Consider the following 24,628-nt stretch of genomic DNA (forward strand, 5'->3'; position numbering starts at 1 on the left):
AGCACTGTTACTCGTTTTGACTACAGCTAAGCGGGTCAGTGATTTGTGTGCTCTTTCGACGAGACCTGACTGCTTGCCCATCAATGGTGACCTGAGCAGAGCAGTGTTACGTCCTAACCCGGCATTTGTGCCGAAGGTTATTAAGAGTTCATATAGGTCACAGACCGTGGAGCTGTGGGCTTTTTCTCCTCCTCCTCATAGAGAGAGTGCCCGGTACGCGCTTTGGCGTGTTACGTCGAGCGCACAGCAGCGATTAGGTCATCGCCTCAGTTGTTTGTGTGTCACGGTGCAGCTGCACTAGGTAGACCACTTTCAAAACAGAGGTTGTCTCACTGGCTTTGTGAAGGCATTGAGACAGCTTATGAGGCAGCAGGGCGGCAATTGCCTCAGGGTATCAGAGCTCACTCCACTCGTGGAGTAGCGGCTTCTACTGCCCTTTTCAGAGGAACAGGGGTAGAGGATATCTGTAGAGCAGCATCCTGGTCGACGCCGTCTCCATTTATCCGTTTCTATCTCTTAGATATGTCTTCTAACTCTCTGGCTCGATCTGTACTCAGCGTGGCTGAAGGGAGATCTTGAGCAAGAAAGAGAGGAGAAGCAGGACTGTGGACACAGGTTTCCATCAGGTCCGCTTTGGTTAGGAAGACGTGTTTTTGACAGATGTGTTTTCTAACTCTTTGGCTCGGTCTGTACTCAGCATAGCTGAAGGGAGATCTTGAGCTAGGAAGAGAGGAAAAAGCAGGACTATGGACAAGGTTTCCATCAGGTCCGCTTTGGATAAGAAAACATATTTTGTGGCATGACTCCTGACTGACAGGTTCAGTACAGTAGAGGCATGTGTTGATTGACAGAATGTGAGGTCATCTATCTGCTTGTTCAGTTTAGTATGACTCATGTTTTGTTCCTGCCCACTAATCTTGGGATTCCATTGAATGAGTGGGGCGGTCTACCGCGTTCACAATGTAGAGTGACACTTTGTGTCATTCCATTAGTGGTCGGTAGTGTTTTCACAGGATATTGAGGCACATCTATCTGCTAGTACAGAGTAGTATGGCTTCTATTCTGGTGATCTGCCCACTAGTCATTGGCATTGCCATTGGACTAGGTGGGGCGGGTCTTTAACCGATGACGCGGTATATTGTGACGCCCGTAGGGGTTTTTAGTTGCAGTACTGCGGGACTTGGTCGCAGCCATTGCTAGGCCTGACCTTTTCGTTTCGATGGGAAGTGTTGGGCTCGGCAGGGAGTACATTTTGGAGCGCTACGCTCCGCCTTAAACCAATAGGAGCAGTGCTCCCCTATGGGGCGGAGCTCCACGATATAGAACGATTAGTTACCGGAGTGTAACTCCAGTTCTATGAGTGGAGCGGAGCCCCATAGGACTTAAGGCCCTGCCGACCCTCTCTAGTCTCGCTGAAGAAAAATATCTCGGGAGGCTGATTGAGGGGAGGCATCCCCTCTTATAGGGACACCTGTACTCCTATTGGCTGTAGGTGTGTGCATAATTTTGTCTCAGGCTGATGCTGCCTTAGGGCAGAGGGTAAACCAATAGGAGCAGAGCTCCCCTATGGGGCTCCGCTCCACTCATAGAACTGGAGTTACACTCCGGTAACTAATCGTTTTAGAAGATTTTTCCTTATGATCCCTGGAGAGGAATGTGAAACCAGTCATATGGAGGCAAACTGAAAATCATATCAACATGACGTATTGCAGCCCCTTTTCCACAGTGAAGTAGACTATAAATAGCTGTGCCGTTATTCATAATTTGAATTGTATGCCCTCATAATTTGCAGGGATGAAATTTGGAAACCCGTGCTTATTATATTTTACATTGCATTATTCCATTCCATTCCATTTACCTTTCTTTCCTCTGTCACGTCTGTAACAGAGGAAGATGGAACAGCGCCGGAGAAGATGGCTGCCGTTTTACAGCCCTCTAACCAATTGTACTATTATGTGTGTTTTTCCGCGTTATTTGTAATTTATTTTGTACATAATGTTTCTGCCATCATCTCTTATAACCAAAAAGAGCTTCTGGATATCAGGACAGCGATTACTCACCTCGTATTGGACGAAGATTTTTTCTTCAACGAGGCGGCCGCGAAGGATATCATACAGACACCCGACAAGGCCCAAATCCCCGTCATTCGCGTGAGGAAGAGACGGAGATATCGTGGACAGAGATCGGGGTGCCTTGTAAGGATCCGACGGCGAGCGAGTAAACTGCCTCTTCCATCAATCCTATTAGCCAACGTTCAATCTTTTGAAAATAAAGTGGACGACTTAAGATTACGGTTATCCTACCAACGGGACATTAAAAACTGTAATATCTTATGTTTCACGAGTCGTGGCTGAACGACGACAATAATAACATTCAGCTAGCAGGCTATACGCTACATCGGCAGGACAGAACGGCTGACTCTGGTAAGACAAGGGGTGGCGGTCTGTGTATATTTGTAAACAACAGCTGGTGCACAAAATCAAATACTAAGGAAGTCTCAAGGTTTTGCTCGCCTGAGGTAGAGTATCTTATGATAAGCTGTAGACCACACTATTTACCAAGATAGTTTTCATCTATATTTTTCATAGCTGTCTATTTACCACCACAAACCAATGCTGGAATTAAGATTGCACTGAATGAGTTGTACAAGGCCATTAATCAACAGGAAAACGCTCATCCAGATGCAGCGCTCCTAGTGGCCGGGGACTTTAATGCAGGGAAACTTAAATCCGTTCTACCTAATTTCTACCAGCATGTTAAATGTGCAACCAGAGGGAAAAAAACTCTAGACCACCTTTACTCCACACACAGAGACGCATACAAAGCTCTCCCTCGCCCTCCATTGGGCAAATCTGACCATAACTCTATCCTCCTGATTCCTGCTTATAAGCAAAAACTAAAGCAGGAAGCACCAGTGACTTCGGTTAATAAAAAAAGTGGTCAGATGACGCAGATGCTAAGCTACAGGACTGTTTTGCTAGCACAGACTGGAACATGTTCCGGGATTCTTCAGACAGCATTGAGGAGTACACCACATCAGTCACTGGCTTCATCAATAAGTGCATCGATGATGTCGTCCCCACAGTGACCGTACGTACATACCCCAACCAGAAGCCATGGATTACAGGAAACATCCGCACTGAGCTAAAGGGTAGAGCTGCCGCTTTCAAGGAACGGGACTCTAACCCGGACGCTTATAAGAAATCCCGCTATGACCTCCGACGAACCACCAAACAGGCAAAGAGTCAATACAGGTCTAAGATTGAATCGTACTACACTGGCTCTGACGCTCGTCGGATGTGGCAGGGCTTGAAAACTATTACAGACTACAAAGGGAAGCACAGCCGCGAGCTGCCCAGTGACACAAGCCTACCAGACGAGCTAAACCACTTCTATGCTCGCTTCGAGGCAAGCAACACTGAAGCATGCATGAGAGCACCAGCTGTTCCGGATGACTATGTGATCACGCTCTCCGTAGCCGATGTGAGTAAGACTTTTAAGCAGGTCAACATTCACAAGGCCGCAGGGCCAGACGGATTACCAGGACGTGCACTCCGATCATGTGCTGACCAACTGGCAAGTGTCTTCACTGACATTTTCAACATGTCCCTGACTGAGTCTGTAATACCAACATGTTTCAAGCAGACCACCATAGTCCCCGTGCCCAAGGACTCTAAGATAACCTGCCTAAATGACTACCGACCCGTAGCACTGACGTCTGTAGCCATGAAGTGCTTTGAAAGGCTGGTCATGGCTCACATCAACAGCATTATCCCAGAAACCCTAGACCCACTCCAATTTGCATACCGCCCCAACAGATCCACAGATGATGCAATCTCTATTGCACTCCACACTGCCCTTTCCCACCTGGACAAGAGGAACACCTACGTGAGAATGCTATTCATTGACTACAGCTCAGCATTCAACACCATAGTGCCCTCTATGCTCATCACTAAGCTAAGGATCCTGGGACTAAACACCTCCCTCTGCAACTGGATCCTGGACTTCCTGACGGGCTGCCCCCAGGTGGTAAGGGTAGGTAACAACACATCTGCCACACTGATCCTCAACACGGGGGCCCCTCAGGGGTGCGTGCTCAGTCCCCCTCCTGTACTCTCTGTTCACCCATGACTGCATGGCCAGGCACGACTCCAACACCATCATTAAGTTTGCCGACGACACAACAGTGGTAGGCCTGATCACCGACAACGATGAGACAGCCTATAGGGGAGGAGGTCAGAGATCTGGCCGTGTGGTGCCAGGACAACAACCTCTCCCTCAACGTGACCAAGACAAAGGAGATGATTGTGGACTACAGGAAAAAAAAAAGAGGACTGAGCACGCCCCCATTCTCATCGACTGGGCTGTAGTGGAACAGGTTGAGAGCTTCAAGTTCCTTGGTGTCCACATCACCAACGAACTATCATGGTCCAAACACACCAAGACAGTCGTGAAGAGGGCACGACAAAGCCTATTCCCCCTCAGGAGACTAAAAAGATTTGGCATGGGTCCTCAGATCCTCAAAAAAATTCTACAGCTGCACCATCGAGAGCATCCTGACTGGTTGCATCACCGCCTGGTATGGCAACTGCTTGGCCTCCGACCGCAAGGCACTACAGAGGGTAGTGCGTACGGCCCAGTACATCACTGGGGCAAAGCTTCCTGCCATCCAGGACCTCTATACCAGGCGGTGTCAGAGGAAGGCCCTCAAAATTGTCAAAGACTCCAGCCACCCTAGTCATAGACTGTTCTCTCTGCTACCGCACGGCAAGCGGTACCGGTGTTCCAAGTCTAGGTCCAAAAGACTTCTCAACAGCTTCTACCCCCAAGCCATAAGACTCCTGAACAGCTAATCATGGCTACCCGGACTATTTGCACTGCCCCCCCACCCCATCCTTTTTACGCTGCTGCTACTCTGTTAAGTATTTATGCATAGTCACTTTAACTCTACCCACATGTACATATTACCTCAACTACCTCAACTAGCCGGTGCCCCCGCACATTGACTCTGCAACGGTACCCCCCTGTATATATAGCCTCCCTACTGTCACTTTATTTTACTTCTGCTCTTTTTTTTCTCAACACTTTTTTTGTTGTTGTTTTATTTTTACTTTTTTTGTTTAAAATAAATGCACTGTTGGTTAAGGGCTGTAAGTAAGCATTTCACTGTAATGTCTGCACCTGTTGTATTCGGCGCATGTGACCAATAAAATTTTATTTGATTTTATTTGATTTGTTCCTGAGGGATGCTAGCAATAGTGGATCATATTAGGCTGACGTTGTACAATAATTTGGGACATGTTGCCCATTTGAATCATTATGGAACTCAGAAGACACGTAGCAGTTTAAACCTGGAGCCTGGCGCACGGTTCACCACGACTGGACCGTTGCACAGTTCCATGATTAGTGAGGATTAAGGTAGATTTATAGGACTATTGTTCAACCCCTATTGTACACTTTTTTCCACCTTCAAATATTTCATGCATTGAACTTTAATATAGCAACTTTCAGGGTGAATCAAACCACTGTATTTTTTATTCATCAATATATTTTGTGGTAAAGGCTCGCAAACCCTGTTTTTTATGAATCATACTTTCCTAACCCAAAAATGTGCCTAAATAAAATAAATAATAAATAAATAATATGCCATTTAGCAGACGCTTTTATCCAAAGCGACTTACAGTCGTGCGTGCATACATTTTTTTTTTGTGTATATCAGAGTATTTTAATATATGCATATATTTAGATGGCCCAGGTGGCCCGATTCAGACTTAGGAAATGTACACATTTCCTACGTACGCGTTTCCTACACACCTCTTAGTAGTTGGTATTCAGACTTACCTTATGCAAGTACATAATGGGCTTTGCAGGTGTGGTACCCTTGCGCACGCAGCATACATTTGTTTAAACCACTGAAAACCCTCCCACTTGCTGGCCAACATATTTTCTTGTGGAGTTTTCATTCAATAGGGTTTTCAGTACATTTATGTAAAAACATTACTTTAAGTTTGGTATACCTTTAATTACAATTTTCTCGACAGACTCCCTAGAATATATGGAGAGAACGGTTCAGAACATTAGGGATCAATGAAAGAAAGCCATGTAAATACGAGCATATTCGTCTCCTTTTCAGCACCAATTGGTAGATTAAAAAATACTCTGATCTTGTACATTATTTAGGGTTAGGAAAGTATTTATGAATAATAAGAAAAATACGTTTGGAGAGCCTTTACGCACAAAATATATTGGTGAATCAAAAGTACAGTGGTTTGATTCATCTTGAAAGTTGCCATATTCAATTGTTTAATTCATTAAATAATGGAAGGTGAGAAAAGTGTACAATAGGGTAGTCCTATAAATCTACCCAAATAATCTTCACTAATCATGGAACTGTGATGACAACGGTCCAGTCGTGTGAACCGTGCGCCAGGCTCCAGGTTTAAACTGCTGTCACGGATTCTGCCGAGGCTGCTCCTCCTCCTTGCTCGGGCAGGCTTCGGTGTTCGTCGTCCCCGGAGTACTAGCTACTGCCGATCGATGTTATCGGTGTCTGTCTAGTCTTGTCTGTATTGTTTACACCTGTTCATCATTATGTTTGATTGTTGCCCAATAATTACCCCTGTCTCCATCGTTATCTTGTGTGTGATTGTTTCCCTTCACGTATGTCGTTTGTGAGCGGGTATTTTCCTCCCTGTGTGGAGTTATTCTGTGTTCATCTTTTCAAAATCGGATTAAAGTACGTTTCCGAGAGTTCCGTGTCCTGCGCCTGACTTCTTCAACCGCATCTCCCTGACAGCCGTGACAGAATCACACACCACAACATGGAGTCAGCAGGAGCGACGGCACCGACCGGATCACTCGAGGAGCGCGTCCTACAACAGGCAGCTATACTTCAAGATCTTGGTGCCGCCATAGGATAGGGTGATGAACACCTTGGGACGATGGGAGAGAGGAGGTTTGCCCACACCTCCTCCAACAATACCACCACCATCAGCCACTCCTATCGTCTCACATCAGGAGTCCAGTGGGATTCGGCTCTCGCTCCCGAGGGCTTATGATGGCACCGCAGCCTGGTGTCAGGGTTTCCTGCTCCAAGTGGAACTTTACCTGGCAACCATTCACCCGGCACCCTCGGGATACGAGAGCGTGTCCGCCCTCATCTCCTGTCTGTCCGGCAAGGCACTGGAGTGGGCCAACGCCGAGTGGGGAGGAATAGACGCCGCTACTGTGAACTATGCGGAGTTCACCCGCCGCTTCAGGGCGGTGTTCGATCATCCCCCGGAGGGGAAGGCGGCGGGTGAGCGTCTGTTCCACCTCAGACAGGGGAGGAGGAGCGTGCAGGAATTCGCACTGGACTTCCGGACTCTGGCTGCAAATTCGGGATGGAATGAGAGGGTCCTCATCGACCACTACAGGTGTAGCTTAAGAGAGGACGTTCGTCGAGAGTTGGCCTGCAGGGACACCAACCTAAGCTTCGATCAGCTGGTGGACATGTCGATTCGCCTGGATACCCTGTTGGCTACCCGCGGACGTCCGGAGCTGAGGCCGTCCATTCCATCCCCCAGCACTTCCGAGCCGAGCCCTATGGAGCTCGGGGGTGCTGGTAGTAGGGAGGCCAGGAGAGGGGCTGTCCCCTGCACCAACTGTGGCCGCCGAGGACACACGGCGGTTCGGTGCTGGGGAGGGTCTCCTCGGAATCGAGGCAGCAGGCAACGCACTGATGAGTCATTCCAGGTGAGTAAGGCCCCAACTCACCCAGAGCTCTCTGTTGTTCATATGTGTATTCAAGTTCTGTTTCCAGAGGTTTCTTCTTACTCCCAGCATAAGGCGCTAGTCGATTCAGGCGCAGCTGGGAATTTTATCGATCGCCATTTCTCTTATAAGTTAGGAATCCCTATATTACCAGTCGATGTGCCCTTCCCTATCCATGCCCTGGATAGCCGGCCTGATTAGGGAGGTCACAGCGCCACTGAAGATGAAGACGCAGAAGGGTCATGAGGAGACTATACAGTTGTATTTAATTGACTCTCCTGCATTTCCTGTGGTGTTGGGGCTTCCCTGGTTAACATCTCATGACCCCAACATTTCATGGCAACAGAGGGCTCTCAAGGGATGGTCTGATCAGTGTGTGGGGCGGTGTGTAGGTGTTTCCGTAGGGGCAACGACGGTGGAAAGTCCAAACCAATTGCCCAAAATGCACATTCCTCCTGAGTATGCCGATTTGGCACGCGCCTTCTGTAAGAAGAAGGCGACTCAATTACCACCTCATCGTCAGGGGGATTGTGCGATAGACCTCCAGGTTGGCGCTGCGCTCCCTCGTAGTCATGTGTATCCTCTGTCTCAGGAGGAGACGGCCGCTATGGAGACATACATCACCGAATCCTTGAGACAGGGATACATACGGCCGTCCACTTCCCCTGCGTCCTCGAGTTTCTTTTTTGTGAAGAAGAAGGATGGGGGTTTACGCCCGTGTATTGATTACCGTGGTCTCAATCAGATCACTATTAAATACAGCTATCCTCTCCCTCTGATTGCTAGTATGACGGAGTCATTACACGGGGCGCGCTTCTTCACAAAATTGGATCTCAGGAGCGCTTACAACCTGGTGCGCATTCAGGAAGGAGATGAGTGGAAGACAGCATTCAGTACCACCTCGGGTCACTATGAGTACCTCGTCATGCCATACGGTCTAATGAATGCTCCTTCAGTCTTCCAATCATTTGTGGACGAGATTTTCCGGGATTTGCATGGATAGGGGGTAGTGGTGTATATTGATGACATTCTGATATACTCCGCTACACGTACCGAGCATGTGTCCCTGGTACGTTGGGTGCTGGGTAGACTGTTGGAGCATGACCTGTATGTGAAGGCAGAGAAATGTCTGTTTTTCCAGGAGTCCATCTCCTTCCTGGGGCACCGGTTGTCTGCATCAGGGGTGGAGATGGAGGTTGACCGCGTTTCAGTCGTGCGTAATTGGCAGACTCCCACTACGGTAAAGGAGCTGCAGCGTTTTTTGGGTTTTGCCAATTACTACCAGAGGTTTATCCGGGGTTTTGGACAGGTAGCAGCTCCCATTACCTCCCTGCTAAAGGGGGGCCCGGTGCGTTTGTAGTGGTCGGCTGAGGCGGACAGGGCGTTTAGTCATTTGAAGGACCTGTTCACCTCGGCTCTGGTGCTGGCACATCCGGATCCCTCTTTGGCGTTCCAAGTGGAGGTGGATGCGTCCGAGGCGGGGATCGGTGCTATACTGTCTCAGCGCTCGGGCACGCCTCCAAAACTCTGCCCCTGTGCTTTCTGTTCCAAGAAGCTCAGTCCGGCGGAACGCAATAATGACGTGGTTGACAGGGAGCTGCTAGCGGTGGAACATTGGCTTGAGGGGGCTAACCACCCTTTTCTCATTCTGACTGACCATCGTAACCTGGAGTACATCCGGGCAGCGAAGAGACTGAACCCTCGTCAGGCTAGGTGGGCCATGTTTCTTGCCCGGTTTGTATTTAAGATCACTTATATCCCAGGGTCACAGAACGCTAAGGCAGACGCCCTGTCCCGACGATATGACACAGAGGAGAGGTCCATTGAGCCCACTCCCATACTACCGGAGTCTTGTCTAGTGGCACCGGTGGTGTGGGAGGTCGACACGGAAATCGAGCGGGCGTTATGTACCGACTCTACTCCCCCAGAGTGTCCCCAGGGACGGAGGTACGTGCCGCTCGAGGTCCGTGACCGACTGATTTATTGGGCTCACACGTCACCCTCCTCTGGTCATCCTGGTATTGGTCGGACAGTGCACTGTCTTAGCGGGAAGTACTGGTGGCCCACCGTAGCCAGGGACGTGAGGGTTTACGTTTCTTCCTGCTCGGTGTGCGCCCAGTGTAAGGCACCTAGACACCTGCCCAGAGGGAAGTTACAACCCCTACCCGTTCCACAACGGCCGTGGTCTCACCTGTCGGTGGATTTTGTCACGGACCTTCCCCCCTCCCAGGGGAATACCACGATCTTGGTCGTTGTGGATCGGTTTTCTAAGGCCTGCCATCTCATCCCTATGCCAGGTCTTCCTACAGCCCTACAAACAGCCGAGGCCCTGTTTACTCACGTTTTCCGGCACTACGGCGTGCCTGAGGATATAGTGTCTGATCGGGGTCCCCAGTTCACCTCTAGAGTGTGAAGGGCGTTTATGGAATGTTTAGGGGTCTCGATCAGCCTTACCTCGGGTTTTCACCCTGAGAGTAATGGGCAGGTGGAGAGAGTAAACCAAGATGTGGGTAGGTTTCTGAGGTCCTATTGCCAGGACCGGCAGGAGGAGTGGTCGGGGTATATTCCCTGGGCAGAGATAGCCCAAAACTCACTCCGCCACTCCTCCACTAATCTTACGCCTTTCCAGTGTGTGTTGGGCTATCAGCCGGTTCTGGCACCCTGGCATCAGAGCCAGATCGAGGCCCCTGCGGTGGATGAATGGTTTCGGCGCTCGGAGGAGACATGGAACGCTGCGCATGTCCATCTGCAGCGGGCCATCAGACGGAAAAAGGCGAGCGCCGATCGCCACCGCAGTGAGGGTCCGGTTTATGCACCGGGAGATCGGGTCTGGCTCTCGACCCGAAACGGGTCTGGTCTGGCTCTCACCTGCCCTGCCGGAAGCTGGGTCGGCGGTTTGTGGGGCCATTTAAAGTCCTGAGGAGATTGAATGAGGTATGTTATAGGTTAAAACTGCCTATTAATTATCGTATTAACCCCTCGTTCTATGTGTCTCTCCTCAGGCCGGTGGTAGCTGGTCCACTCCAGGAGAATGAGATACGAGAGGCCCCTCCGCCCCCACTAGACATCGAAGGGGCTCCGGCGTACTCAGTCCGTTCCATCGTGGATTCGAGGCATCGGATGGGGGGTCTGCAGTATCTCGTGGAGTGGGAACGGTGCTGGGTCCCTAGGAGGGACATCCTAGATCCCTCCCTGTTGACAGAGTTCCACCGGAGTCATCCGACTCGCCCTGCTCCGCGTCCTCCTGGCCGTCCCTGAGGCCGGGGTCGGCGCACGGCTGGAGCAGCGCGTCAAGGGGGGGTACTGTCACGGATTCTGCCGAGGCTGCTCCTCCTCCTTGCTCGGGCAGGCTTCGGCGTTCGTCGTCCCCGGAGTACTAGCTACTGCCGATCGATGTTATCGGTGTCTGTCTAGTCTTGTCTGTATTGTTTACACCTGTTCATCATTATGTTTGATTGTTGCCCTATAATTACCCCTGTCTCCATCGTTATCTTGTGTGTGATTGTTTCCCTTCACGTATGTCGTTTGTGAGTGGGTATTTTCCTCCCTGTGTGGAGTTATTCTGTGTTCATCTTTTCAAAATCGGATTAAAGTATGTTTCCGAGAGTTCCGTGTCCTGCGCCTGACTTCTTCAACCGCATCTCACTGACAGCCGTGACAACTGCTATGTATGGTCTGCGTTCCATAATGATTCTAATAGGCTACATGTCCCAAATCATTGCACAACTTGTAATACGTTAGCCTAATATGATCCACTATTGCCAGCGATCCTCAGGAACAACCACATGAACGTGACAGAGGAAAGAAACGTAAACTAACGATGTAGGCTAATGGAATTATGCAAAATGTAAGGAAACTAACACTAAAGTGACAGTTATAAATGTAGGCCCAAGTGGGTATAAATGACATTGGCTAATAATTAACATGATACAAATTTTAAAAAATACAGTGAAACGTCCGGCCATATACAGTGGCTTGTATTCACCCCCCTTGGCATTTTTCCTATTTTGTTGCCTTACAACCTGTAATTAAAATGGATTTCTTGGGGGTTTGTATCATTTTATTTACACTACTTGCCTACCACTTTGAAGATGCAAAATATTTTCTAGGGTGAAACAAACTTTGAGTGTGAATAACTATTCACCCCCCAAAGTCAATACTTTGTAGAAACACCTTTTGCAGCAATTACAGCTGCAAGTCTCTTGGGGTATGTCTCTATAAGCTTGGCACATCTAACCACTGGGATATTTGCTCATTCTTCAAGGCAAAACTGCTCCAGCTCCTTCAAGTTGGATGGGTTCCGCTGGTGTACATCAATCTTTAAGTCATACTACAGATTCTCAATTGGATTTCCAAGACATTTAAATGTTTCCCCTTAAACCACTTGAGTGTTGCTTTAGCAGTATGCTTAGGGTCATTGTCTTGCTGGAAGGAGAACCTCCGTCCCAGTCTCAAATCTCTGGAAGACTGAAACAGATTTCCCTCAAGAATTTCCCTTTATTTAGCGCCATCCATCATTCCTTCAATTCTGACCAGTTTCCCAGTCCCTGCCGATGAAAAACATCCCCACAGCATGATGCTGCCACCACCATGCTTCATGGTGGGGATGGTGTTCTCGCGGTGATGAGAGTGTTGGGTTTGCTCCAGACATAGTGTTTTCCATGATGGCCAAAAAGCTCAATTTTTGTCTTATCTGACAAGAGTACCTTCTTCCATATGTTTGGGGAGTCTCCCACATGCCTTTTGGCGAACATCAAACGTGTTTGCTTATTTTTTTCTTTAAGCAATGGCTTTTTTCTGGCCACTCTTCCATAAAGCCCAGCTCTGTGGAGTGTACATCTTAAAGTGGTCCTATGGACAGATACTCCAATCTCAGCTGTGGAGCTTTGCAGCTCCTTAAGCGTTATCTTTGGTCTCTTTGTTGCCTCTCTGATTAATGTCCTCCTTGCGTGTTCCGTGAGTTTTGGTGGGCGGCCCTCTCTTGGCAGGTTTGTTGTGGTGCCATATTCTTTCAATTTTTTAATAATGGATTTAATGGTGCTCCGTGGGATGTTCAAAGTTTCTGATATTTTTTATAACCCAACCCTGATCTGTACTTCTCCACAACTTTGTCCCTGACCTGTTTGGAGATCTCCTTGGTCTTCATGGTGCCGCTTGCTTGGTGGTGCCCCTTGCTTAGTGGTTTTGCAGACGCTGGGGCCTTTCAGAACAGGTGTATATATACTGAGATCATGTGACAGATCATGTGACACTTAGATTGCACACTGGCAGACTTTATTTAACAAATTATGTGATATCTGAAGGTAATTGGTTGCACCATATCTTATTTAGGGTCTTCATAGCAAAGGGGGTGAATACATATGCACAATATAAACAAGTAATTATTTTCATTTCACTTCACCAATGTCCATGGTACATGAAATCCAAATAAAAATACATTTAAATTACAGGTTGTAATGCAACAAAATAGGAAAAACGCCAAGGGGGATGAATACTTTTGCAAAACATTGTACATCTTCTCTGTAATGTAGTACCATGCCATAGAGTTTGGGGCACATAGGGTTTTGTATTACATTTTTGGGACATCATATACTGTTCTTTGTGTTTAACTTTGATTTGCATACAGCTGTTACACACTGGTGAACAGGATGTTTTCAATGAAATGTGCTTTCTCAGAGCTCTATGATTAGAAATAAAAAAATCTAATAGAACTCAAATCCCACTAGCATTGTCCTTTTTGCTGTCCAAATTATATTTTTGGCCCCCTGCCTTTTCACAAATACTTTTTTCTCTTAAAACAAATAAAGCACAATTTTAACATTGGATGGGACACTTTGAAAACGTTCAAATGAGATAAATGACTACCTAGGGATAACACTGTTATGTCGCGTCCACACTTGGCCCCTGTTTTGATTGACAATGATATAGTGAACGAATATGATGATAATCATTGTCTGTTTTCTGTGTTGAGTAACTTAGTCACACAAGGAGACTTTTGAATTGAATTGACACAAAAAAACATTTGGTATTGAGTATTTTGAAAAATCCAAATAAGTCCTAATAATATGAATCATATTACAATCAAAATGCCAGCTTCACCATAACAGAAATGGAAATGATTGAAAATGCACCATCTAATAGAGATTTTGTCTTTGCCCCTTAGCAAGAAATAGCACCTGGACCAAAACCTCAGTGTACTTCTATAATGAAACTTTGGGTGGTTTGGCTGTTTTTTCCAAGAAGAGAGCAATACACAGGAAATTACTCATGTTCAAAATGAACAGACATGCTTTTTAGTCAGTTTGTCTGAGTGAGAGAGACAATGTGAAAGTATGATTAATTCTAATCAATATGAATATATGTATAGAATGCCAAAAGAAAGAAAAATAACTGCTCTTTTAGTTTGAGAACGAGAGAAAAAGAGAGGCATGGTTACCTTGTTTGAAGCCTGAGAATGGGAGTCCTGGCTGTAGCTCCAGACTGGCTGTATTTCCCATTCCTTGTACTGTGGGGGAGTGTAATCTGCACAAGATGGTTTAGATTATGACGTGAGGGGGCATGTCAGTATGTAAGAGGCTCTTTTTTTCTATCCAAAGAGGTGGAGCAGAGATTTTTTTGTCCACTTTAGTTCACTTTCAAAAGACTAATGCACTTCCCAGTCCCAAGCCTCATTCATACCCGGTTCTAATATGTGTCCTCTGTCCAGATCTTGTCCACATTCTGATTGTGGCCACATTTTCAGACATGCGTCTACACATGGTATTAAAATGTGTCTCTTATCCGTCCAATGTGTCCGCATTGTGACCTGATATCCTGGTCCCTCCCTGTATGCAAATAATTTCACAGATATTCTTTCAAAATAATATTTATTTTGACACATATTGATGCCATAAGTCAATGGTGCCACCTGTCAATGATTTTAGAGGGCGGAATAATTATGATTTAAATGGTTTCACTGTCCAAATCCGTCTACACTTGTAAGATATCCAGACACAATGTGTGCCTGACTACCTCCAGAGGTTGGCAGGAAGAACTGATCACAATCATATCACAATGTGTCTTTTGATTCTCTACACCTGTCTAAAAATGTGGGCACAATCAAGTTAGAACCAGGTATAAATGGGGCTCCAGTCATAGTCATTTGGTTCTTACATTTTGTCAATGTCATCAACCTGGTCACTGAATGCATTGCTTCGATAGTCATTAGCAGTGCCTCTGAACAAATTTCTAAGGAAAGACTGACACTAAACAAATATTGAGACCGCAGAGAAAGATGATTATTATTAATAAGTGGTGATGAAAACAAAATATTGCTCTTAAAATGGGATAAGTATGAATTTATGAATTTATGAAGTTTCTGGTCAAAACAATAATTATTTATTCATGAAAAAGAAATGAACGATTACTTTTAATCAGTAATCACTTGTCTGTTCTAATTTGGTTTAGAATTGTGCAATTGGGTAAAATATCTACAGCAATGGCTGTGTTTTTGTGAAAGACACCAGCTGTGAAGACTGTATGATAAGCTGGGTGAAGAGGAGGTGGGGGTGGGGTACAGAGAGCCAGTATGTGCCTGGGCACCTTAGGAACTGACAGACAGGAGGAATGGGGGAACAAAGAAGGCCCTTGCGTTAGTCAAAGTGTTTCAATTCAAATTCCCTGAGGGAACTTTCTGTGTGGTGCCGAATTGGTATATACAAGACACATAACAACATAAAACATATGAGGTTCAAACTTAACTGCCCACGGTGTCAAGGTGTTTTGGTGGAGAGATGGAGCAGTTTTAGGATTTGCCATCAGCTAGTGGAAGATGATAAGATGGAAGTGGTTATGGGTAAGATTTGTTGTTCTTTTGTGTGGAGAGACGGCAACATGTACAGCCACGTCTGTGTCGATGCAACACGTCTCTCAGTCACATCAAATGACTCTCATCCTACTCTTTCGTTCCCTCCAGATCCATGCAGTCTTGACTTACTCTGGCACATTTAAGTTTGGCATTGACCATAAGAAAAACAGACTTGATCAACACTTACAGTGAGGGAAAAAAGTATTTGATCCCCTGCTGATTTTGTAAGTTTGCCCACTGACAAAGAAATGATCAGTCTATAATTTTAATGGTAGGTTTATTTGAACAGTGAGAGACAGAATAACAACAAAAAAATCCAGAAAAACGCATGTCAAAAATGTTATAAATTGATTTGCATTTTAATGAGGGAAATAAGTATTTGACCCCTCTGCAAAACATGACTTGGTGGAAAAACAGTACTTGGTGGAAAAACCCTTGTTGGCAATCACAGAGGTCAGACGTTTCTTGTAGTTGGCCACCAGGTTTGCACACATCTCAGGAGGGATTTTGTCCCACTCCTCTTTGAAGATCTTCTCCAAGTCATTAAGTTTTCGAGGCTGACGTTTGGCAACTCGAACCTTCAGCTCCCTCCACAGATTTTCTATGGGATTAAGGTCTGGAGACTGGCTAGGCCACTCCAGGACCTTAATGTGCTTCTTCTTGAGCCACTCCTTTGTTGCCTTGGCCGTGTGTTTTGGGTCATTGTCATGCTGGAATACCCATCCACGACCCATTTTCAATGCCCTGGCTGACGGAAGGAGGTTCTCACCCAAGATTTGACGGTACATGGCCCCGTCCATTGTCCCTTTGTTGCGGTGAAGTTGTCCTGTCCCCTTAGCAGAAAAACACCCCCAAAGCATAATGTTTCCACCTCCATGTTTGACGGTGGGGATGGTGTTCTTGGGGTCATAGGCAGCATTCCTCCTCCTCCAAACACGGCGAGTTGAGTTGATGCCAAAGAGCTCCATTTTGGTCTCATCTGACCACAACACTTTCACCCAGTTCTCCTCTGAATCATTCAGATGTTCATTGGCAAACTTCAGACGGGCATGTATATGTGCTTTCTTGAGCAGGGGGACCTTGCAGGCGCTGCAGGATTTCAGTCCTTCACGGCGTAGTGTGTTACCAATTGTTTTCTTGGTGACTATGGTCCCAGCTGCCTTGAGATCATTGACAAGATCCTCCTGTGTAGTTCTGGGCTGATTCCTCACCATTCTCATGATCATTGCAACTCCACGAGGTGAGATCTTGCATAGAGCCCCAGGCCGAGGGAGAATGACAGTTATTTTGTGTTTCTTCCATTTGCGAATAATCACACCAACTGTTGTCACCTTCTCACCAAGCTGCTTGGCGATGGTCTTGTAGCCCAATCCAGCCTTGTGTAGGTCTACAATCTTGTCCCTGACATCCTTGGAGAGCTCTTTGGTCTTGGCCATGGTGGAGAGTTTGGAATCTGATTGATTGATTGCTTCTGTGGAGAGGTGTCTTTTATAAAGGTAACAAACTGAGATTAGGAGCACTCCCTTTAAGAGTGTACTCCTAATCTCAGCTCGTTACCTGTATAAAAGACACCCGGGAGCCAGAAATCTTTCTGATTGAGAGGGGGTCAAATACTTATTTCCCTCATTAAAATGCAAATCAATTTATAACATTTGACATGCATTTTTCTTGATTTTTTTGTTGTTATTCTGTCTCTCACTGTTCAAATAAACCTACCATTAAAATTATAGACTGATCATTTCTTTGTCAGTGGGCAAATGTACAAAATCAGCAGGGGATCAAATACTTTTTTCCCTCACTGTAGGCTAATAATTTTTCAGTCAAGATTTCTTTTTTGGCCAGAATGCATATACCCACCCCCAATCCAGAGAGATACCATGATAAATGAGTTATTGTGTGTGTGTGTGTGCGTGTGTGTGTCTAGTTTGTGAAAATTCTGGTGTGGCCAAACAAAGAGCTTTCACATTGGATTTGTAAAATGAACCATATATCAGTTTCCAGTAAACAAACATTGACATGTTTCCACCAATCTTGGCATCCAGTTGCAGAACCAGAGGGAATTGGGATGATGAATTATGTCTGGTATTGTGTCGTTAAATTAATGATAAAAAGGATTGGGATGAATTCCTCATCAGTCATCCCATAGAGCAGACAGGAAACCTTGGTATGTTCCTCAAGGAATTACAACAGAGATATACAATGAGGGTGATGAATGATTCAAAACACATCGGAATGAGTTCATGAAACTTAATTGCCATGCTGATTTACTGCTTGTATGTTCATTTTCTTAAAAGAAAAAAGGTTTAATACCACTTAAAACCCATAAGCTACAATTATGTGAAGCATAATGTACATGGATGTGAAGCATTGTATACTATCTCTGTAATTATTGCACGGAAGAATCTAAGGCAAACAAGAGTGTGTGATGATGTTGACTTGACATCATCAACTTTAATTCACTCTGAACTTTGTCTTCCTTCCTATAAAGTGTACAGTCAGTCACCCATTAGTTACATGTCTTCAGATCAACCATGACTGTCATTGTTCTCTTCCATTTTGGAAGGGCTAATGTAACCCAGACAACTGTAAAATGCTCTCCAGAGGAGGTGGAACGAGTGAGGAGGGGTCAATGAGGGACCTCTGCTTCAACGAGGACTGCTCTGTGGTATTTTTGTCATGTGTGGGACTGAAGGTACCCGAGCCAAGACAGCTCGAAAGATAGACACCACAACTAATATAACTCCTCTTCCAAATGAGAATTACTCTGTTGATAGGTGTGGAATCATTTCGGTTTCCTCATCAAAAAGTCCATGATCTTTCCCACTTTACAAACTGTGATAGAGATTTGAAAGTATTTTCAAGGGTGACACAATCATTAATTGGACCACGGAGAACTTAAGATTCTCAACATGGGAGAGGGTAAGAAATCATGTATGATTGTTTGTCCTGAGGGCGTTTGATTTCACAACTGTAGAGACATGACAGATCTCCCTGTGTGTTGTTCAGGCAGGTTTCGGCGTTCGTCATCACTGGCTTACTAGCTACTGCTGATCCCATTCTCATCACTCCACTTGTCATGTCTTGTCTTGTCAATCACACACACCTGGTGCTCATTCCCCTAATTAGTATGTGTATAAGTGTTCCCTCTGTTCCCCTTGTCTTTGTGAGTGATTGTTTATTGTGAGAGCGAGTAGCTCGGTTGAGCTGCTCTTCCATGTTTATTTGCAAAGGTGGATTATTTTCCCTTGTTAGTTTCGTTTTGACGCTGGGTGCGTTTTATTTATGTGAAAGGAATAAACTCTGGTTTTACCTCCTGCGCCTGACTCCTTCATTCACACCTCATCACACTGTGCTCCTCTGCTCCTCCATCATTTCTTTGCCAAAGTGAAATCTCCTTCAGTGCAAATGTAAAGAGGTTATTTGATAAAGTCTCCTAAATCAAATACAAAAAATAAAAAGAGAGAATGTCCATAAGAACATGTTAAGGCTGTTGAAATCTTTCGCAATAATTTTCAGATAAGGCTGATTCAAGCAAACACTTGCACCAAGCTGCTAATCAAGGGTTACATAAAAACGTATTGAGTTTTTTCGTGTTTTTTTTTATATCAAGATTTAACATAAGACATATTTAGACAAGGACAAGGTAATATAAACAAAACAAGATAATCCATGCAAGCAAAAGAGGCAACAACAGAACAATTAGACAACTGAAAATGTGGAAGCTCTAGTTTTATGTCAATAGAAACAGACAGAAACAGACAAGCTGCCTTTCGTGTCATACCTACTTACTATCCCACTGTCCGTCATGAGAATGGTGTGCTTTAAGCCAGGGTTTCCCAAACTTGGTCCTGCCCCCCCCCCACCCCCTTTTGTTGCATCAAGAAATGACTTTATTAAAGTTTTCAACAAAGCCGATACCAGTCTGCAGAGTGGCACCCCGTTCTTACGGTCTCCCTCCATCTTATATAGTCCTCTTCCGTTTTCCCGCTCTTTTATTGCTCCGCCCACTTCCTTTGTCTCTGAGAGCGGCTAAACTCAACTTTCATTCAATTCAGAGTACTACAATCAATCAGTCCTTATCTTGCAAAAACATTCATGTTTAGTTTAAACTCTGTTCAACCCTGGCTCTTTTCACTGTGTTTGAAGACAAAAACAAATGGCCCAAGCCAGTTTCAGTCTTTGATATGATAAGACAACCATGGATCTAAGTAAGAGCAAGCAATCTGACCCTAGGGCAGATTCCCTTTCTACTCACCCACACAGTGAAATTAAATGACCCAATACAATTACTGGCCCAGTAACAAAGAATTCTAACTTTATGCTCTTGATTAACCCAGTTCTACCTCATAGTTGATTAAACTCTACAGTTCATTAATAATAATTCACCACACCTACAGCTTGGGGGGCAAGTAGTCTAGCAGTTAGGGTGTTGGGCCAGTAACCGAAAGGTCACGGGTTTGAATCCTCAAGCCGACAAGGTGAAAAATCAGTTGATGTGCCCTTGCTCCAGGGTCACTGTTTCATAAAAATTGATTTGATGAAACATTGAATTTGGCCTTACTGCTATTAGCCCATAGAAACTCATAGAATAACAGATTCATACAGTGGGGAGAAGAAGTATTTGATACACTGCCGATTTTGCAGGTTTTCCTACTTACAAAGCATGTAGAGGTCTGTAATTTTTATCATAGGTACACTTCAACTGTGAGAGACAGAATCCAGAAATTCACATTGTATGATTTTTAAGTAATTAATTTGCATTTTATTACATGACATAAGTATTTGATCACCTACCAACCAGTAAGAATTCCGGCTCTCACAGACCTGTTAGTTTTTCTTTAAGAAGCCCTCCTGTTCTCCACTCATTACCTGTATTAACTGCACCTGTTTGAACTCGTTACCTGTATAAAAGACACCTGTCCACACACTCAATCAAACAGACTCCAACCTCTCCACAATGGCCAAGACCAGAGAGCTGTGTAAGGACATCAGGGATAAAATTGTAGACCTGCACAAGGCTGGGATGGGCTACAGGACAATAGGCAAGCAGCTTGGTGAGAAGGCAACAACTGTTGGCACAATTATTAGAAAATGGAAGAAGTTCAAGATGACGGTCAATCACCCTCGGTCTGGGGCTCCATGCAAGATCTCACCTCGTGGGGCATCAATGATCATGAGGAAGGTGAGGGATCAGGTCAATGACCTGAAGAGAGCTGGGACCACAGTCTCAAAGAAAACCATTAGTAACACACTACGCCGTCATGGATTAAAATCCTGCAGCGCACGCAAGGTCCCCCTGCTCAAGCCAGCGCATGTCCAGGCCCGTCTGAAGTTTGCCAATGACCATCTGGATGATCCAGAGGAGGAATGGGAGAAGGTCATGTGGTCTGATGAGACAAAAATAGAGCTTTTTGGTCTAAACTCCACTCGCCGTGTTTGGAGGAAGAAGAAGGATGAGTACAACCCCAAGAACACCATCCCAACCGTGAAGCATGGAGGTGGAAACATCATTCTTTGGGGATGCTTTTCTGCAAAGGGGACAGGACGACTGCACCGTATTGAGGGGAGGATGGATGGGGCCATGTATCGCGAGATCTTGGCCAACAACTTCCTTCCCTCAGTAAGAGCATTGAAGATGGGTCGTGGCTGTGTCTTCCAGCATGACAACGACCCGAAACACACAGCCAGGGCAACTAAGGAGTGGCTCCGTAAGAAGCATCTCAAGGTCCTGGAGTGGCCTAGCCAGTCTCCAGACCTGAACCCAATAGAAAATCTTTGGAGGGGAGCTGAAAGTCCGTATTGCCCAGCGACAGCCCCGAAACCTGAAGGATCTGGAGAAGGTCTGTATGGAGGAGTGGGCCAAAATCCCTGCTGCAGTATGTGCAAACCTGGTCAAGACCTACAGGAAACGTATGCTCTCTGTAATTGCAAACAAAGGTTTCTGTACCAAATATTAAGTTCTGCTTTTCTGATGTATCAAATACTTATGTCATGCAATAAAATGCAAATTATTTACTTAAAAATCATACAATGTGATTTTCTGGATTTTTGATTCCGTCTCTCACAGTTGAAGTGTACCTATGATAAAAATTACAGACCTCTACATGCTTTGTAAGTAGGAAAACCTGCAAAATCGGCAGTGTATCAAATCCGGCCTGTTGTCTGGACCTATGGCAGTCTCTATGGGGGTGCCACAGGGTTCAATTCTTGGGCCGACACTTTTCTCCGTGTATATCAATGATGTCGCTCTTGCTGCTGGTGACTCTCAGATCCACCTCTACGCAGACGACACCATTTTGTATACATCTGGCCCTTCATTGGACACTGTGTTAACAAACCTCCAAACGAGCTTCAATGCCATACAACAATCCTTCAGTAGCCTCCAACTGCTCTTAAACACTAGTAAAACTAAATGCATGCTTTTCAATCGAACGCTGCTGGCACCCGCCCACCCGACTAGAATCACCACTCTCGACGGGTGTGACCTAGAGTATGTGGACAACTACAAATACCTAGGGTGTCTGGTTAGACTGTAAACTCAACTTCCAGACTCACATAAAGAATCTCCAATCCAAAGTTAAATCTAGAATCGGCTTCCTATTTCGCAATAAAGCCTCCTTCACTCATGCTGCCAAACATGCCCTCGTAAAACTGACTATCCTACCGATCCTTGACTTCGGCGATGTAATTTACAAAATAGCCTCCAACACTCTACTCAGCAAATTGGATGTAGTCTATCACAGTGCCATCCGTTTTGTCTCCAAAGCCCCATACACTACCCACCACTGTGACCTGTACGCTCTTGTTGGCTGGTCCTCACTACATGTTCGTCGTCAAACCCACTGGCTCCAGGCCATCTATAAATCACTGCTAGGCAAATCCCCGCCTTATCTTAGCTCATTGGTCACCATAGCAGCACCCACCCGTAGTCTGCGCTCCAGCAGGTATATCTCACTGGTCATTCCCAAAGCCAACACCTCCTTTGGCCGCCATTCCTTCCAGTTCTCTGCTGCCAATGACTGGAACGAATTGCAAAAATCTCTGAAGCTGGAGACTCTTATCTCCCTCAATAACTTTAAGCATCAGTTGTCAGAGCACCTTACCGATCACTGCACCTGTACACAGCCCATCTGAAATTAGCCCACCCAACTACCTCATCCCTATATTGTTATTTATTTTGCTATTTTGCACCCCCAGTATCTCTATTTGCACATAATCTCTTGCACATCTAGCATTCCAGTGTTAATACTATTGTAATTATTCTGCACTATAGCCTATTTATTGCCTTACCTCCATAACTTGCTACATTTGCACACACTGTATATATATTTTCTGTTGTATTTCTGACTTTATGTTTTTTACCCCATATGTAACTCTGTGTTGTTTTTATTGCACTACTTTGCTTTATCTTGGCCAGGTCGCAGTTGTAAATGAGAACCTGTTCTCAACTGGCTTACCTGGTTAAATAAAGGTGAAATAAAAAATAAAAAAATACTTGTTCTCCCCACTGTATATGGAAAAACAGATAAATCAAAATCAAAAGGAAGTATGTTTTGAAGTGTCTGTACTATATCTGAGAGATATAAGAAAGCTCAGAAAAACATTTCTGTGGAATTATCTGTATACCTACATTTACATTTTAGTCATTTAGCAGACGCTCTTATCCAGAGCGACTTACAGTTAGTGAGTGCATACATTATTTTTTTATTTTTCATACTGGCCCCCCATGGGAATCGAACCCACAACCCTGGCATTGCAAACGCCATGCTCTACCAACTGAGCTACATCCCTGCCGGCCATTCCCTCCCCTACACGACGCTGGGCCAATTGTGCGCCGCCCCATGGGTCTCCCGGTCACGGCCGGCTACGACAGAGCCTGGATTCGAACCAGGATATCTAGTGGCACAGCTAGCACTGCGGTGCCTTAGACCACTGTGCCACTCGGTACCGGGTGACATTCAGATGAGTCCCGTGAGACTGGGGTCGTAGAGCAAAATGATGAACTCCATCGAGTCTCATATTTCCATAGAGGGGTCCTATTACTGTGTAGCCCAAACAGTTCAGAAGCTACAGACAGAAGTTGGCACATTGGCGGTACCGACTTCAGACGAGTCCTGTGATGCTTGTGGGGGTTGTAGAGAGAAATGGAAAGTTTCTTGCCCAAACCATTTGGATGCTACAAATGTAGCTAGGTGAGACAACCACATATCTCAGTCATAAACTAGGTTTCCATCCAATTGGAGACAGATTTTCTAAAATCTGCATAAAGAAAATATGTGCATTTTCCCCACCAGTGGTGTATTTGTGTTTGTATTTATTAAGGATCCCCATTAGCTGCTGCCAAGGGGGTCCAGCAACATTAGGGCAGTTATATATAATAAAAAATATTACATGACATTACATTTCATAACACTTTTCACAACACATTAAGTTTGTGCCCTCAGGCCACTACTCTACTATCACATATCTACAATACAAAATCCATGTGTACGTGTGTGTATTTGTATTTGTATTTATTATGGATCCCCATTAGCTGCTGCCAAGGCAGCAGCTACTCTTCCTGGGATCCAGCAAAATTAAGGCAGTTCATACAATTTAAAAACATTAAAATACATTCACAGATTTCACAACACACTGTGTGCCCTCAGGCCCCTACTCCACCACTACCACATAAATGAATGTGTACGTGTATGTATAGTGCGTATGTTATCGTGTGTGTGTATACATGTGTCTGCGCCTATGTTTGTGTTGCTTCACAGTCCCCGCTGTTCCATAAGGTGTTTTTTAATCTGTTTTTTAAAAATCTAATTTTACTACTTGCATCAGTTACTTGATGTGGAATAGAGTTCCATGTAGTCATGGCTCTATGTAGTACTGTGCGACACTCATAGTATGTTCTGGACTTGGGGACTGTGAAGAGACCTCTGGTGAAATGTCTTGTGGGGTATGCATGGGTGACCGAGCTGTGCGCCAGTAGCTCAAACAGACAGCTCAATGCACCCAACATGTCAACACCTCTTATAAACACAA

At 45.4% G+C, this 24,628-nt stretch overlaps 1 protein-coding gene across 1 annotated transcript in view; it reads right to left on the reverse strand.

Annotated features, from left to right (window-relative positions):
• LOC123492057 (CMP-N-acetylneuraminate-beta-galactosamide-alpha-2,3-sialyltransferase 2-like) overlaps nt 1-14,247 on the reverse strand; it is a 40,453-nt gene extending 26,206 nt beyond the window's left edge. The window contains exon 1 of the mRNA XM_045223967.1: nt 14,189-14,247. The gene's annotated coding sequence lies outside the window, so the exon portion shown is untranslated. The remainder of the gene's footprint in view (nt 1-14,188) is intronic.
• Nucleotides 14,248-24,628: the final 10,381 nt, after the last annotated feature.

Source organism: Coregonus clupeaformis, chromosome 12, assembly GCF_020615455.1.
Source record: "Coregonus clupeaformis isolate EN_2021a chromosome 12, ASM2061545v1, whole genome shotgun sequence".
NCBI lineage: Eukaryota > Metazoa > Chordata > Actinopteri > Salmoniformes > Salmonidae > Coregonus > Coregonus clupeaformis.